This window comes from Mobula hypostoma (genome assembly GCF_963921235.1).
Source record: "Mobula hypostoma chromosome 8 unlocalized genomic scaffold, sMobHyp1.1 SUPER_8_unloc_1, whole genome shotgun sequence".
NCBI lineage: Eukaryota > Metazoa > Chordata > Chondrichthyes > Myliobatiformes > Myliobatidae > Mobula > Mobula hypostoma.
Window position 1 is genome coordinate 871,089 of NW_026948120.1, and position 14,270 is coordinate 885,358.

Here is a 14,270-nt window from a genome sequence, read left to right on the forward strand (position 1 = left end):
ATGGGCCACACTCACACACTGACCCTCACTGGGGGATGGGCCACTCCCACACACACACACACTGACCCTCACTGGGGGATGGGACTTTCACACACACACACACACAGACCCTCACTGGGGAATGGGCCACTCCCACACACACACTGACCCTCACTGGGGGATGGGTCACTCACACACACACACTGACCCTCAATGGGGGATGGGTCACTCTCACACACTGACCCTCACTGGGGGACGGGTCACACACACACACACTGACCCTCACTGGGGGATGGGTCACTCTCACACACTGACCCTCACTGGGGGACGGGTCACACACACACACACACTGACCCTCACTGGGGGATGGGTCACTCACGCACACTGACCCTCACTGGGGGAGGGGTCACATACACACACACTGACCCTCACTGGGGGATGGGTCACTCTCACACACACACTGACCTTCACTGGGGGATGGGTCACACACAGACCCTCACTGGGGGATGGGTCTCTCACACACATACACACTGACCCTCACTGGGGGATGGGTCACTCTCACACACAGACCCTCACTGGAGAATGGGTCACATACACACACACACACACACTGACCCTCACTGGGGATGGGCCACACACACACACACTGACCCTCACTGGGGGATGGGCCACACTCACACACTGACCCTCACTGGGGGATGGGACTCTCACACACACACACACACACACACACACACACTGACCCTCACTGGGGGATGGGCCACTCCCACACACACACTGACCCTCACTGGGGGATGGGTCACTCACACACACATACTGACCCTCAATGGGGGATTGGTCACTCTCACACACTGACCCTCACTGGGGGATGGGTCACTCTCACACACTGACCCTCACTGGGGGACGGGTCACACACACACACACTGACCCTCACTGGTGGAGGGGTCACATACACACACACTGACAGTCACTGGTGGATGGGTCACACACACACACTGACCCTCACTGGTGGATGGGTCACTCTCACACACACACTGACCCTCACTGGGGGATGGGTCACTGTCACACACACACTGACTCTCACTGGGGGATGGGCCACACACACACACACACTGACCCTCACTGGGGGATGGGTCACACACAGACCCTCACTGGGGGATGGGTCTCTCACACACACACACACACACACACACACTGACCCTCACTGGGGGATGGGTCACTCACACACACACACTGACCCTCACTGGGGGATGGGCCACACACACACACACACTGACCCTCACTGGGGGATGGGACTCTCTCACACACACACACTGACCCTCACTGGGGGATGGGCCACTCCCACACACACACTGACCCTCACTGGGGGATGGGTCACTCACACACACACACTGACCCTCAATGGGGGATGGGTCACTCACACACTGACCCTCACTGGGGGACGGGTCACACACACACACACACACTGACCCTCACTGGGGGATGGGTCACTCTCACACACTGACCCTCACTGGGGGACGGGTCACACACACACTGACCCTCACTGGGGGAGGGGTCACATACACACACACACTGACCCTCAATGGGGGATGGGTCACTCACACACTGACCCTCACTGGGGGACGGGTCACACACACACACACACTGACCCTCACTGGGGGATGGGTCACTCTCACACACTGACCCTCACTGGGGGACGGGTCACACACACACTGACCCTCACTGGGGGAGGGGTCACATACACACACACACTGACCCTCACTGGGGGATGGGTCACTCTCACACACACACAGACCGTCACTGGGGGATGGGTCACTCTCGCACACACACACTGACCCTCACTGGGGGATGGGCCACTCTCACACTGACCCTCACTGGGGGATGGGCCACTCTCACACACACACTGACCCTCACTGGGGGATGGGCCACTCTCACACTGACCCTCACTGGAGGATGGGTCACTCTCACACACACACACTGACCCTCACTGGTTGATGGGTCACATACACATACACACACACACACAGACCTTCAATGGGGGATGGGTCACCCACACACACACACACACTGACCCTCACTGGGGGATGGGTCACACACACACACACTGACCCTCACTGGGGGATGGGTCACATACACACACTGACCCTCACTGGGGGATGGGTCACTCTCACACACTGACCCTCACTGGGGGATGGGTCACACACACACACACTGACCCTCACTGGGGGATGGGTCACTCTCACACACACACTGACCCTCACTGGGGGATGGGTCACATACACACACTGACCCTCACTGGGGGATGGGCCACTCTCACACTGACCCTCACTGGGGGATGGGTCACACACACACACACTGACCCTCACTGGGGGATGGGTCACATACACACACTGACCCTCCCTGGGGGATGGGTCACTCTCACACACTGACCCTCACTGGGGGATGGGTCACACACACACACTGACCCTCACTGGGGGATGGGTCACATACACACACTGACCCTCACTGGGGGATGGGTCACTCTCACACACTGACCCTCACTGGGGGATGGGTCACACACACACACACACACTGACCCTCACTGGGGGATGGGTCACATACACACACTGACCCTCACTGGGGGATGGGCCACTCTCACACTGACCCTCACTGGGGGATGGGTCACACACACACACACTGACCCTCACTGGGGGATGGGTCACATACACACACTGACCCTCCCTGGGGGATGGGTCACTTTCACACACTGACCTTCACTGGGGGATGGGTCACATACACACACTGACCCTCCCTGGGGGATGGGTCACTCTCACACACTGACCCTCACTGGGGGATGGGTCACACACACACACACTGACCCTCACTGGGGGATGGGTCACATACACACACTGACCCTCACTGGGGGATGGGTCACACACACACACACACAGACTGACCCTCACTGGAGGATGGGTCACTGTCACACACACACACTGATCCTCACTGGTTGATGGGTCACATACACACACACACACACACACACACACACACACACACACACACACAGACCTTCAATGGGGGATGGGTCACCCACACACACTGACCCTCACTTGGGGATGGGTAACTCACACACACTGACCCTCACTGGGGGATGGGTCACACACACACACACAAAAACTGACCCTCACTGGGGGATGGGTCACACACACACACACACACACTGACCCTCACTGGGGGATGGGTTACATACACACACTGACCCTCACTGGGGGATGGGTCACACACACTGACCCTCACTGGGGGTTGGGCCACTCTCACACACACACTTACCCTCACTGGGGGATGGGCCACTCTCACACACACACTGACCCTCACTGGGGGATGGGTCACACACACACACTGACCCTCACTGGGGGATGGGTCACACACACACAGACCGTCACTGGGGGATGGGTCACACACACACACTGACCCTCACTGGGGGATGGGTCACACACAGACACTGACCTTCAGTGGGGGATGGGTCACTCACACACACTGACCCTCACTGGGGGATGGGTCACATACACACACACTGACCCTCACTGGGGGATGGGTCACACACACTGACCCTCACTGGGGGATGGGTCTCACACACACTGACCCTCACTGGGGGATGGGCCACTCTCACACACACACTGACCCTCACTGGGGGATGGGCCACTCTCACACACACACTGACCCTCACTGGGGGATGGGTCACACACAGACACTGACCTTCAGTGGGGGATGGGTCACTCACACACACTGACCCTCACTGGGGGATGGGTCACATACACACACACTGACCCTCACTGGGGGATGGGTCACACACACTGACCCTCACTGGGGGATGGGTCTCACACACACTGACCCTCACTGGGGGATGGGCCACTCTCACACACACACTGACCCTCACTGGGGGATGGGCCACTCTCACACACACACTGACCCTCACTGGGGGATGGGTCACTCACACACACTGACCCTCACTGGGGGATGGGTCACTCTCACACACACTGACCCTCACTGGTGGATGGGTCACACACACACACACACACTGACCCTCACTGGGGGATGGGTCACACACACACACTGACCCTCACTGGGGGAGGGGTCACATACACACATACACACACACACACACACACTGACCCTCACTGGTGGATGGGTCACTCTCACACACACACAGACCGTCACTGGGGGATGGGTCACTCTCGCACACACACACTGACCCTCACTGGGGGATGGGTCACTCTCACACACACACTGACCCTCACTGGGGGATGGGCCACTCTCACACTGACCCTCACTGGAGGATGGGTCACTCTCACACACACACACTGACCCTCACTGGTTGATGGGTCACATACACACACACACACACACACACAGACCTTCAATGGGGGATGGGTCACACACACACACACACACACTGACCCTCACTTGAGGATGGGTCACTCTCACACACTGACCCTCACTGGGGGATGGGTCACACACACACACACACTGACCCTCACTGGGGGATGGGTCTCACACACACTGACCCTCACTGGGGGATGGTTCACTCTCACACACACTGACCCTCACTTGTGGATGGTTCACTCTCACACACTGACCCTCACTGGGGGATGGGCCACTCTCACACACACACTGACCCTCACTGGGGGATGGGTCACACACACACTGACCCTCACTGGGGGATCGGTCACATACACACACTGACCCTCACTGGGGGATGGGCCACTCTCACACACACACTGACCCTCACTGGGGGATGGGTCACTCTCACACACACTGACCCTCACTGGGGGATGGTTCACTCTCACACACACTGACCCTCACTTGTGGATGGTTCACTCTCACACACTGACCCTCACTGGGGGATGGGCCACTCTCACACACACACTGACCCTCACTGGGGGATGGGTCACACACACACTGACCCTCACTGGGGGATCGGTCACATACACACACTGACCCTCACTGGGGGATGGGCCACTCTCACACACACACTGACCCTCACTGGGGGATGGGTCACACACACACACACTGACCCTCACTGGGGGATGGGTCACACACACACACTGACCTTCACTGGGGGATGGGTCTCTCACACACACTGACCCTCACTGGGGGATGGGTCTCTCACACACACACACACTGACCCTCACTGGAGGATGGGCCACACACACACACACACTGACCCTCACTGGGGGATGGGTCACTCACACACACTGACCCTCACTGGGGGATGGGTCTCTCACACACACACACCGACCCTCACTGGGGGATAGGACACAGACACACACTGACCCTCACTGGGGGATGGGTCACTCACACACACTGACCCTCACTGGGGGATGGGTCACTCACGCACACTGACCCTCACTGGGGGATAGGACACAGACACACACTGACCCTCACTGGGGGATGGGTCTCTCACACACACACACTGACCCTCACTGGGGGATAGGACACAGACACACACTGACCCTCACTGGGGGATGGGTCTCTCACTCACACACACACTGACCCTCACTGGGGGATGGGTCACTCACACACACTGACCCTCACTGGGGGATGGGTCTCTCACACACACACACCGACCCTCACTGGGGGATAGGACACAGACACACACTGACCCTCACTGGGGGATGGGTCACTCACACACACTGACCCTCACTGGGGGATGGGTCACTCACACACACTGACCCTCACTGGGGGATAGGACACAGACACACACTGACCCTCACTGGGGGATGGGTCTCTCACTTACACTGACCTTCACTGGGGGATGGGTCACACACAGACCCTCACTGGGGGATTGGTCACTCACACACACACTGACCCTCACTGGGGGATGGGTCTCTCACTCACACACACACACACACTGACCCTCACTGGGGATGGGTCACACACACACAGACCCTCACTGGGGGATGGGTCACACACACACACTGACCCTCACTGGGGGATGGGCCACTCTCACACACACACTGACCCTCACTGGGGGATGGGCCACTCTCACACACACACTGACCCTCACTGGGGGATGGGTCACACACAGACACTGACCTTCAGTGGGGGATGGGTCACTCACACACACTGACCCTCACTGGGGGATGGGTCACATACACACACACTGACCCTCACTAGGGGATGGGTCACACACACTGACCCTCACTGGGGGATGGGTCTCACACACACTGACCCTCACTGGGGGATGGGCCACTCTCACACACACACTGACCCTCACTGGGGGATGGGCCACTCTCACACACACACTGACCCTCACTGGGGGATGGGTCACTCACACACACTGACCCTCACTGGGGGATGGGTCACTCTCACACACACTGACCCTCACTGGTGGATGGGTCACACACACACACACTGACCCTCACTGGGGGATGGGTCACACACACACACTGACCCTCACTGGGGGAGGGGTCACATACACACATACACACACACACACACACACTGACCCTCACTGGTGGATGGGTCACTCTCACACACACACAGACCGTCACTGGGGGATGGGTCACTCTCGCACACACACACTGACCCTCACTGGGGGATGGGTCACTCTCACACACACACTGACCCTCACTGGGGGATGGGCCACTCTCACACTGACCCTCACTGGAGGATGGGTCACTCTCACACACACACACTGACCCTCACTGGTTGATGGGTCACATACACACACACACACACAGACCTTCAATGGGGGATGGGTCACACACACACACACACACACACACTGACCCTCACTTGAGGATGGGTCACTCTCACACACTGACCCTCACTGGGGGATGGGTCTCACACACACTGACCCTCACTGGGGGATGGTTCACTCTCACACACACACACACAGACCCTCACTGGGGGATGGGTCACACACACACACACACTGACCCTCACTTGTGGATGGTTCACTCTCACACACTGACCCTCACCTGGGGATGGGCCACTCTCACACACACACTGACCCTCACTGGGGGATGGGTCACACACACACTGACCCTCACTGGAGGATGGGTCACACACACACACACTGACCCTCACTGGGGGATCGGTCACATACACACACTGACCCTCACTGGGGGATGGGCCACTCTCACACACACACTGACCCTCACTGGGGGATGGGTCACACACACACACTGACCCTCACTGGGGGATGGGTCACACACACACACACTGACCCTCACTGGAGGATGGGTCACACACACACACACTGACCCTCACTGGGGGATCGGTCACATACACACACTGACCTTCACTGGGGGATGGGCCACTCTCACACACACACTGACCCTCACTGGGGGATGGGTCACACACACACACTGACCCTCACTGGGGGATGGGTCACACACACACACACTGACCCTCACTGGGGGATCGGTCACATACACACACTGACCCTCACTGGTGGATGGGTCACTCTCACACACACTGACCCTCACTGGGGGATGGGTCACACACACACACACTGACCCTCACTGGGGGATGGGTCACACACACACACTGACCTTCACTGGGGGATGGGTCACACACAGACCCTCACTGGGGGATGGGTCACACACACACACTGACCCTCACTGGGGGATGGGTCACTCACACACACTGACCCTCACTGGGGGATGGGTCTCTCACACACACACACACTGACCCTCACTGGGGGATAGGACACAGACACACACTGACCCTCACTGGGGGATGTGTCTCTCACTCACACACACACTGACCCTCACTGGGGGATGGGCCACACACACACACACACTGACCCTCACTGGGGGATGGGTCACACTCACACACTGACCCTCACTGGGGGATGGGACTCTCACACACACACACACACACACACACACACACTGACCCTCACTGGGGGATGGGCCACTCCCACACACACACTGACCCTCACTGGGGGATGGGTCACTCACACACACATACTGACCCTCAATGGGGGATTGGTCACTCTCACACACTGACCCTCACTGGGGGATGGGTCACTCTCACACACTGACCCTCACTGGGGGACGGGTCACACACACACACACTGACCCTCACTGGTGGAGGGGTCACATACACACACACTGACAGTCACTGGTGGATGGGTCACACACACACACTGACCCTCACTGGTGGATGGGTCACTCTCACACACACACTGACCCTCACTGGGGGATGGGTCACACACACTGACCCTCACTGGGGGATGGGTCACAGACACACACTGACCCTCACTGGGGGATGGGTCACTCTCACACACTGACCCTCACTGGGGGACGGGTCACACACACACACACTGACACTCACTGGGGGAGGGGTCACATACACACACACTGACCCTCACTGGTGGATGGGTCACTCTCACACACACACTGACCCTCACTGGGGGATGGGTCACACTCACACACTGACCCTCACTGGGGGATGGGTCACACACACACACACACACTGACCCTCACTGGGGGATGGGTCACTCTCACACACACACTGACCCTCACTGGGGGATGGGTCACATACACACACTGACCCTCACTGGGGGATGGGCCACTCTCACACTGACCCTCACTGGGGGATGGGTCACACACACACACACTGACCCTCACTGGGGGATGGGTCACATACACACACTGACCCTCCCTGGGGGATGGGTCACTCTCACACACTGACCTTCACTGGGGGATGGGTCACATACACACACTGACCCTCCCTGGGGGATGGGTCACTCTCACACACTGACCCTCACTGGGGGATGGGTCACACACACACACACTGACCCTCACTGGGGGATGGGTCACATACACACACTGACCCTCACTGGGGGATGGGTCACACACACACACACACAGACTGACCCTCACTGGAGGATGGGTCACTGTCACACACACACACTGATCCTCACTGGTTGATGGGTCACATACACACACACACACACACACACACACACACACACACACAGACCTTCAATGGGGGATGGGTCACCCACACACACTGACCCTCACTTGGGGATGGGTCACTCACACACACTGACCCTCACTGGGGGATGGGTCACACACACTGACCCTCACTGGGGGTTGGGCCACTCTCACACACACACTTACCCTCACTGGGGGATGGGCCACTCTCACACACACACTGACCCTCACTGGGGGATGGGTCACACACACACACTGACCCTCACTGGGGGATGGGTCACACACACACAGACCGTCACTGGGGGATGGGTCACACAAACACACTGACCCTCACTGGGGGATGGGCCACTCTCACACACACACTGACCCTCACTGGGGGATGGGCCACTCTCACACACACACTGACCCTCACTGGGGGATGGGTCACTCACACACACTGACCCTCACTGGGGGATGGGTCACTCTCACACACACTGACCCTCACTGGGGGATGGGTCACTCTCACACACACTGACCCTCACTGGTGGATGGGCCACTCTCACACACACACTGACCCTCACTGGGGGATGGGCCACTCTCACACACACACTGACCCTCACTGGGGGATGGGTCACACACAGACACTGACCTTCAGTGGGGGATGGGTCACTCACACACACTGACCCTCACTGGGGGATGGGTCACATACACACACACTGACCCTCACTGGGGGATGGGTCACACACACTGACCCTCACTGGGGGATGGGTCTCACACACACTGACCCTCACTGGGGGATGGGCCACTCTCACACACACACTGACCCTCACTGGGGGATGGGCCACTCTCACACACACACTGACCCTCACTGGGGGATGGGTCACTCACACACACTGACCCTCACTGGGGGATGGGTCACTCTCACACACACTGACCCTCACTGGTGGATGGGTCACACACACACACACTGACCCTCACTGGGGGATGGGTCACACACACACACTGACCCTCACTGGGGGAGGGGTCACATACACACATACACACACACACACACACACACACACACACTGACCCTCACTGGTGGATGGGTCACTCTCACACACACACAGACCGTCACTGGGGGATGGGTCACTCTCGCACACACACACTGACCCTCACTGGGGGATGGGTCACTCTCACACACACACTGACCCTCACTGGGGGATGGGCCACTCTCACACTGACCCTCACTGGAGGATGGGTCACTCTCACACACACACACTGACCCTCACTGGTTGATGGGTCACATACACACACACACACACACACACAGACCTTCAATGGGGGATGGGTCACACACACACACACACACACTGACCCTCACTTGAGGATGGGTCACTCTCACACACTGACCCTCACTGGGGGATGGGTCACACACACACACACACTGACCCTCACTGGGGGATGGGTCTCACACACACTGACCCTCACTGGGGGATGGTTCACTCTCACACACACTGACCCTCACTTGTGGATGGTTCACTCTCACACACTGACCCTCACTGGGGGATGGGCCACTCTCACACACACACTGACCCTCACTGGGGGATGGGTCACACACACACTGACCCTCACTGGGGGATCGGTCACATACACACACTGACCCTCACTGGGGGATGGGCCACTCTCACACACACACTGACCCTCACTGGGGGATGGGTCACACACACACACTGACCCTCACTGGGGGATGGGTCACACACACACACACTGACCCTCACTGGGGGATCGGTCACATACACACACTGACCCTCACTGGTGGATGGGTCACTCTCACACACACTGACCCTCACTGGGGGATGGGTCACACACACACACACTGACCCTCACTGGGGGATGGGTCACACACACACACTGACCTTCACTGGGGGATGGGTCACACACAGACCCTCACTGGGGGATGGGTCACACACACACACTGACCCTCACTGGGGGATGGGTCTCTCACTCACACACACACTGACCCTCACTGGGGGATGGGCCACACACACACACACACTGACCCTCACTGGGGGATGGGTCACTCACACACACTGACCCTCACTGGGGGATGGGTCTCTCACACACACACACCGACCCTCACTGGGGGATAGGACACAGACACACACTGACCCTCACTGGGGGATGGGTCACTCACACACACTGACCCTCACTGGGGGATGGGTCACTCACACACACTGACCCTCACTGGGGGATAGGACACAGACACACACTGACCCTCACTGGGGGATGGGTCTCTCACACACACACACTGACCCTCACTGGGGGATAGGACACAGACACACACTGACCCTCACTGGGGGATGGGTCTCTCACTCACACACACACTGACCCTCACTGGGGGATGGGTCACACACACACACTGACCCTCACTGGGGGATGGGTCACTCACACACACTGACCCTCACTGGGGGATGGGTCTCTCACACACACACACCGACCCTCACTGGGGGATAGGACACAGACACACACTGACCCTCACTGGGGGATGGGTCACTCACACACACTGACCCTCACTGGGGGATGGGTCACTCACACACACTGACCCTCACTGGGGGATAGGACACAGACACACACTGACCCTCACTGGGGGATGGGTCTCTCACTTACACTGACCTTCACTGGGGGATGGGTCACACACAGACCCTCACTGGGGGATTGGTCACTCACACACACACTGACCCTCACTGGGGGATGGGTCACACACACACAGACCCTCACTGGGGGATGGGTCACACACACACACTGACCCTCACTGGGGGATGGGCCACTCTCACACACACACTGACCCTCACTGGGGGATGGGTCACACACAGACACTGACCTTCAGTGGGGGATGGGTCACTCACACACACTGACCCTCACTGGGGGATGGGTCACATACACACACACTGACCCTCACTGGGGGATGGGTCACACACACTGACCCTCACTGGGGGATGGGTCTCACACACACTGACCCTCACTGGGGGATGGGCCACTCTCACACACACACTGACCCTCACTGGGGGATGGGCCACTCTCACACACACACTGACCCTCACTGGGGGATGGGTCACTCACACACACTGACCCTCACTGGGGGATGGGTCACTCTCACACACACTGACCCTCACTGGTGGATGGGTCACACACACACAGACTGACCCTCACTGGGGGATGGGTCACACACACACACTGACCCTCACTGGGGGAGGGGTCACATACACACATACACACACACACACACACACTGACCCTCACTGGTGGATGGGTCACTCTCACACACACACAGACCGTCACTGGGGGATGGGTCACTCTCGCACACACACACTGACCCTCACTGGGGGATGGGTCACTCTCACACACACACTGACCCTCACTGGGGGATGGGCCACTCTCACACTGACCCTCACTGGAGGATGGGTCACTCTCACACACACACACACTGACCTTCAATGGGGGATGGGTCACACACACACACACACACACTGACCCTCACTTGAGGATGGGTCACTCTCACACACTGACCCTCACTGGGGGATGGGTCTCACACACACTGACCCTCACTGGGGGATGGTTCACTCTCACACACACACACACAGACCCTCACTGGGGGATGGGTCACACACACACACACTGACCCTCACTTGTGGATGGTTCACTCTCACACACTGACCCTCACTGGGGGATGGGCCACTCTCACACACACACTGACCCTCACTGGGGGATGGGTCACACACACACTGACCCTCACTGGAGGATGGGTCACACACACACACACTGACCCTCACTGGGGGATCGGTCACATACACACACTGACCCTCACTGGGGGATGGGCCACTCTCACACACACACTGACCCTCACTGGGGGATGGGTCACACACACACACTGACCCTCACTGGGGGATGGGTCACACACACACACACTGACCCTCACTGGGGGATCGGTCACATACACACACTGACCCTCACTGGTGGATGGGTCACTCTCACACACACTGACCCTCACTGGGGGATGGGTCACACACACACACACTGACCCTCACTGGGGGATGGGTCACACACACACACTGACCTTCACTGGGGGATGGGTCACACACAGACCCTCACTGGGGGATGGGTCACACACACACACTGACCCTCACTGGGGGATGGGTCACTCACACACACTGACCCTCACTGGGGGATGGGTCTCTCACACACACACACTGACCCTCACTGGGGGATAGGACACAGACACACACTGACCCTCACTGGGGGATGGGTCTCTCACACACACACACTGACCCTCACTGGGGGATAGGACACAGACACACACTGACCCTCACTGGGGGATGGGTCTCTCACTCACACACACACTGACCCTCACTGGGGGATGGGCCACACACACACACACACTGACCCTCACTGGGGGATGGGTCACTCACACACACTGACCCTCACTGGGGGATGGGTCTCTCACACACACACACCGACCCTCACTGGGGGATAGGACACAGACACACACTGACCCTCACTGGGGGATGGGTCACTCACACACACTGACCCTCACTGGGGGATAGGACACAGACACACACTGACCCTCACTGGGGGATGGGTCTCTCACACACACACACTGACCCTCACTGGGGGATAGGACACAGACACACACTGACCCTCACTGGGGGATGGGTCTCTCACTCACACACACACTGACCCTCACTGGGGGATGGGTCACTCACACACACTGACCCTCACTGGGGGATGGGTCTCTCACACACACACACCGACCCTCACTGGGGGATAGGACACAGACACACACTGACCCTCACTGGGGGATGGGTCACTCACACACACTGACCCTCACTGGGGGATGGGTCACTCACACACACTGACCCTCACTGGGGGATAGGACACAGACACACACTGACCCTCACTGGGGGATGGGTCTCTCACTTACACTGACCTTCACTGGGGGATGGGTCACACACAGACCCTCACTGGGGGATTGGTCACTCACACACACACTGACCCTCACTGGGGGATGGGTCTCTCACTCACACACACACACACACTGACCCTCACTGGGGGATGGGTCACTCACACACACTGACCCTCACTGGGGGGATGGGTCTCTCACACACACACATACACACACACTGACCTTCACTGGGGGATGGGTCACACACAGACACTGACCCTCACTGGGGGATGGGTCACTCACACACACTGACCCTCACTGGGGGATGGGTCACATACACACACACACACACACACACACAGACCCTCACTGGGGGATAGGACACAGACACACAGAGCTGGATGTTGGGACTTTGGAGCTGCAAACCAGCTGTGACTGGACTACCTCACCCCTCCCTATGC

General features: G+C 58.6%; 1 protein-coding gene across 3 annotated transcripts in view; it reads right to left on the reverse strand.

The window, feature by feature from the left end:
- haus5 (HAUS augmin-like complex, subunit 5) overlaps nt 1–14,270 on the reverse strand; it is a 158,042-nt gene that overhangs the window by 97,944 nt on the left and 45,828 nt on the right. The window lies entirely within an intron of this gene.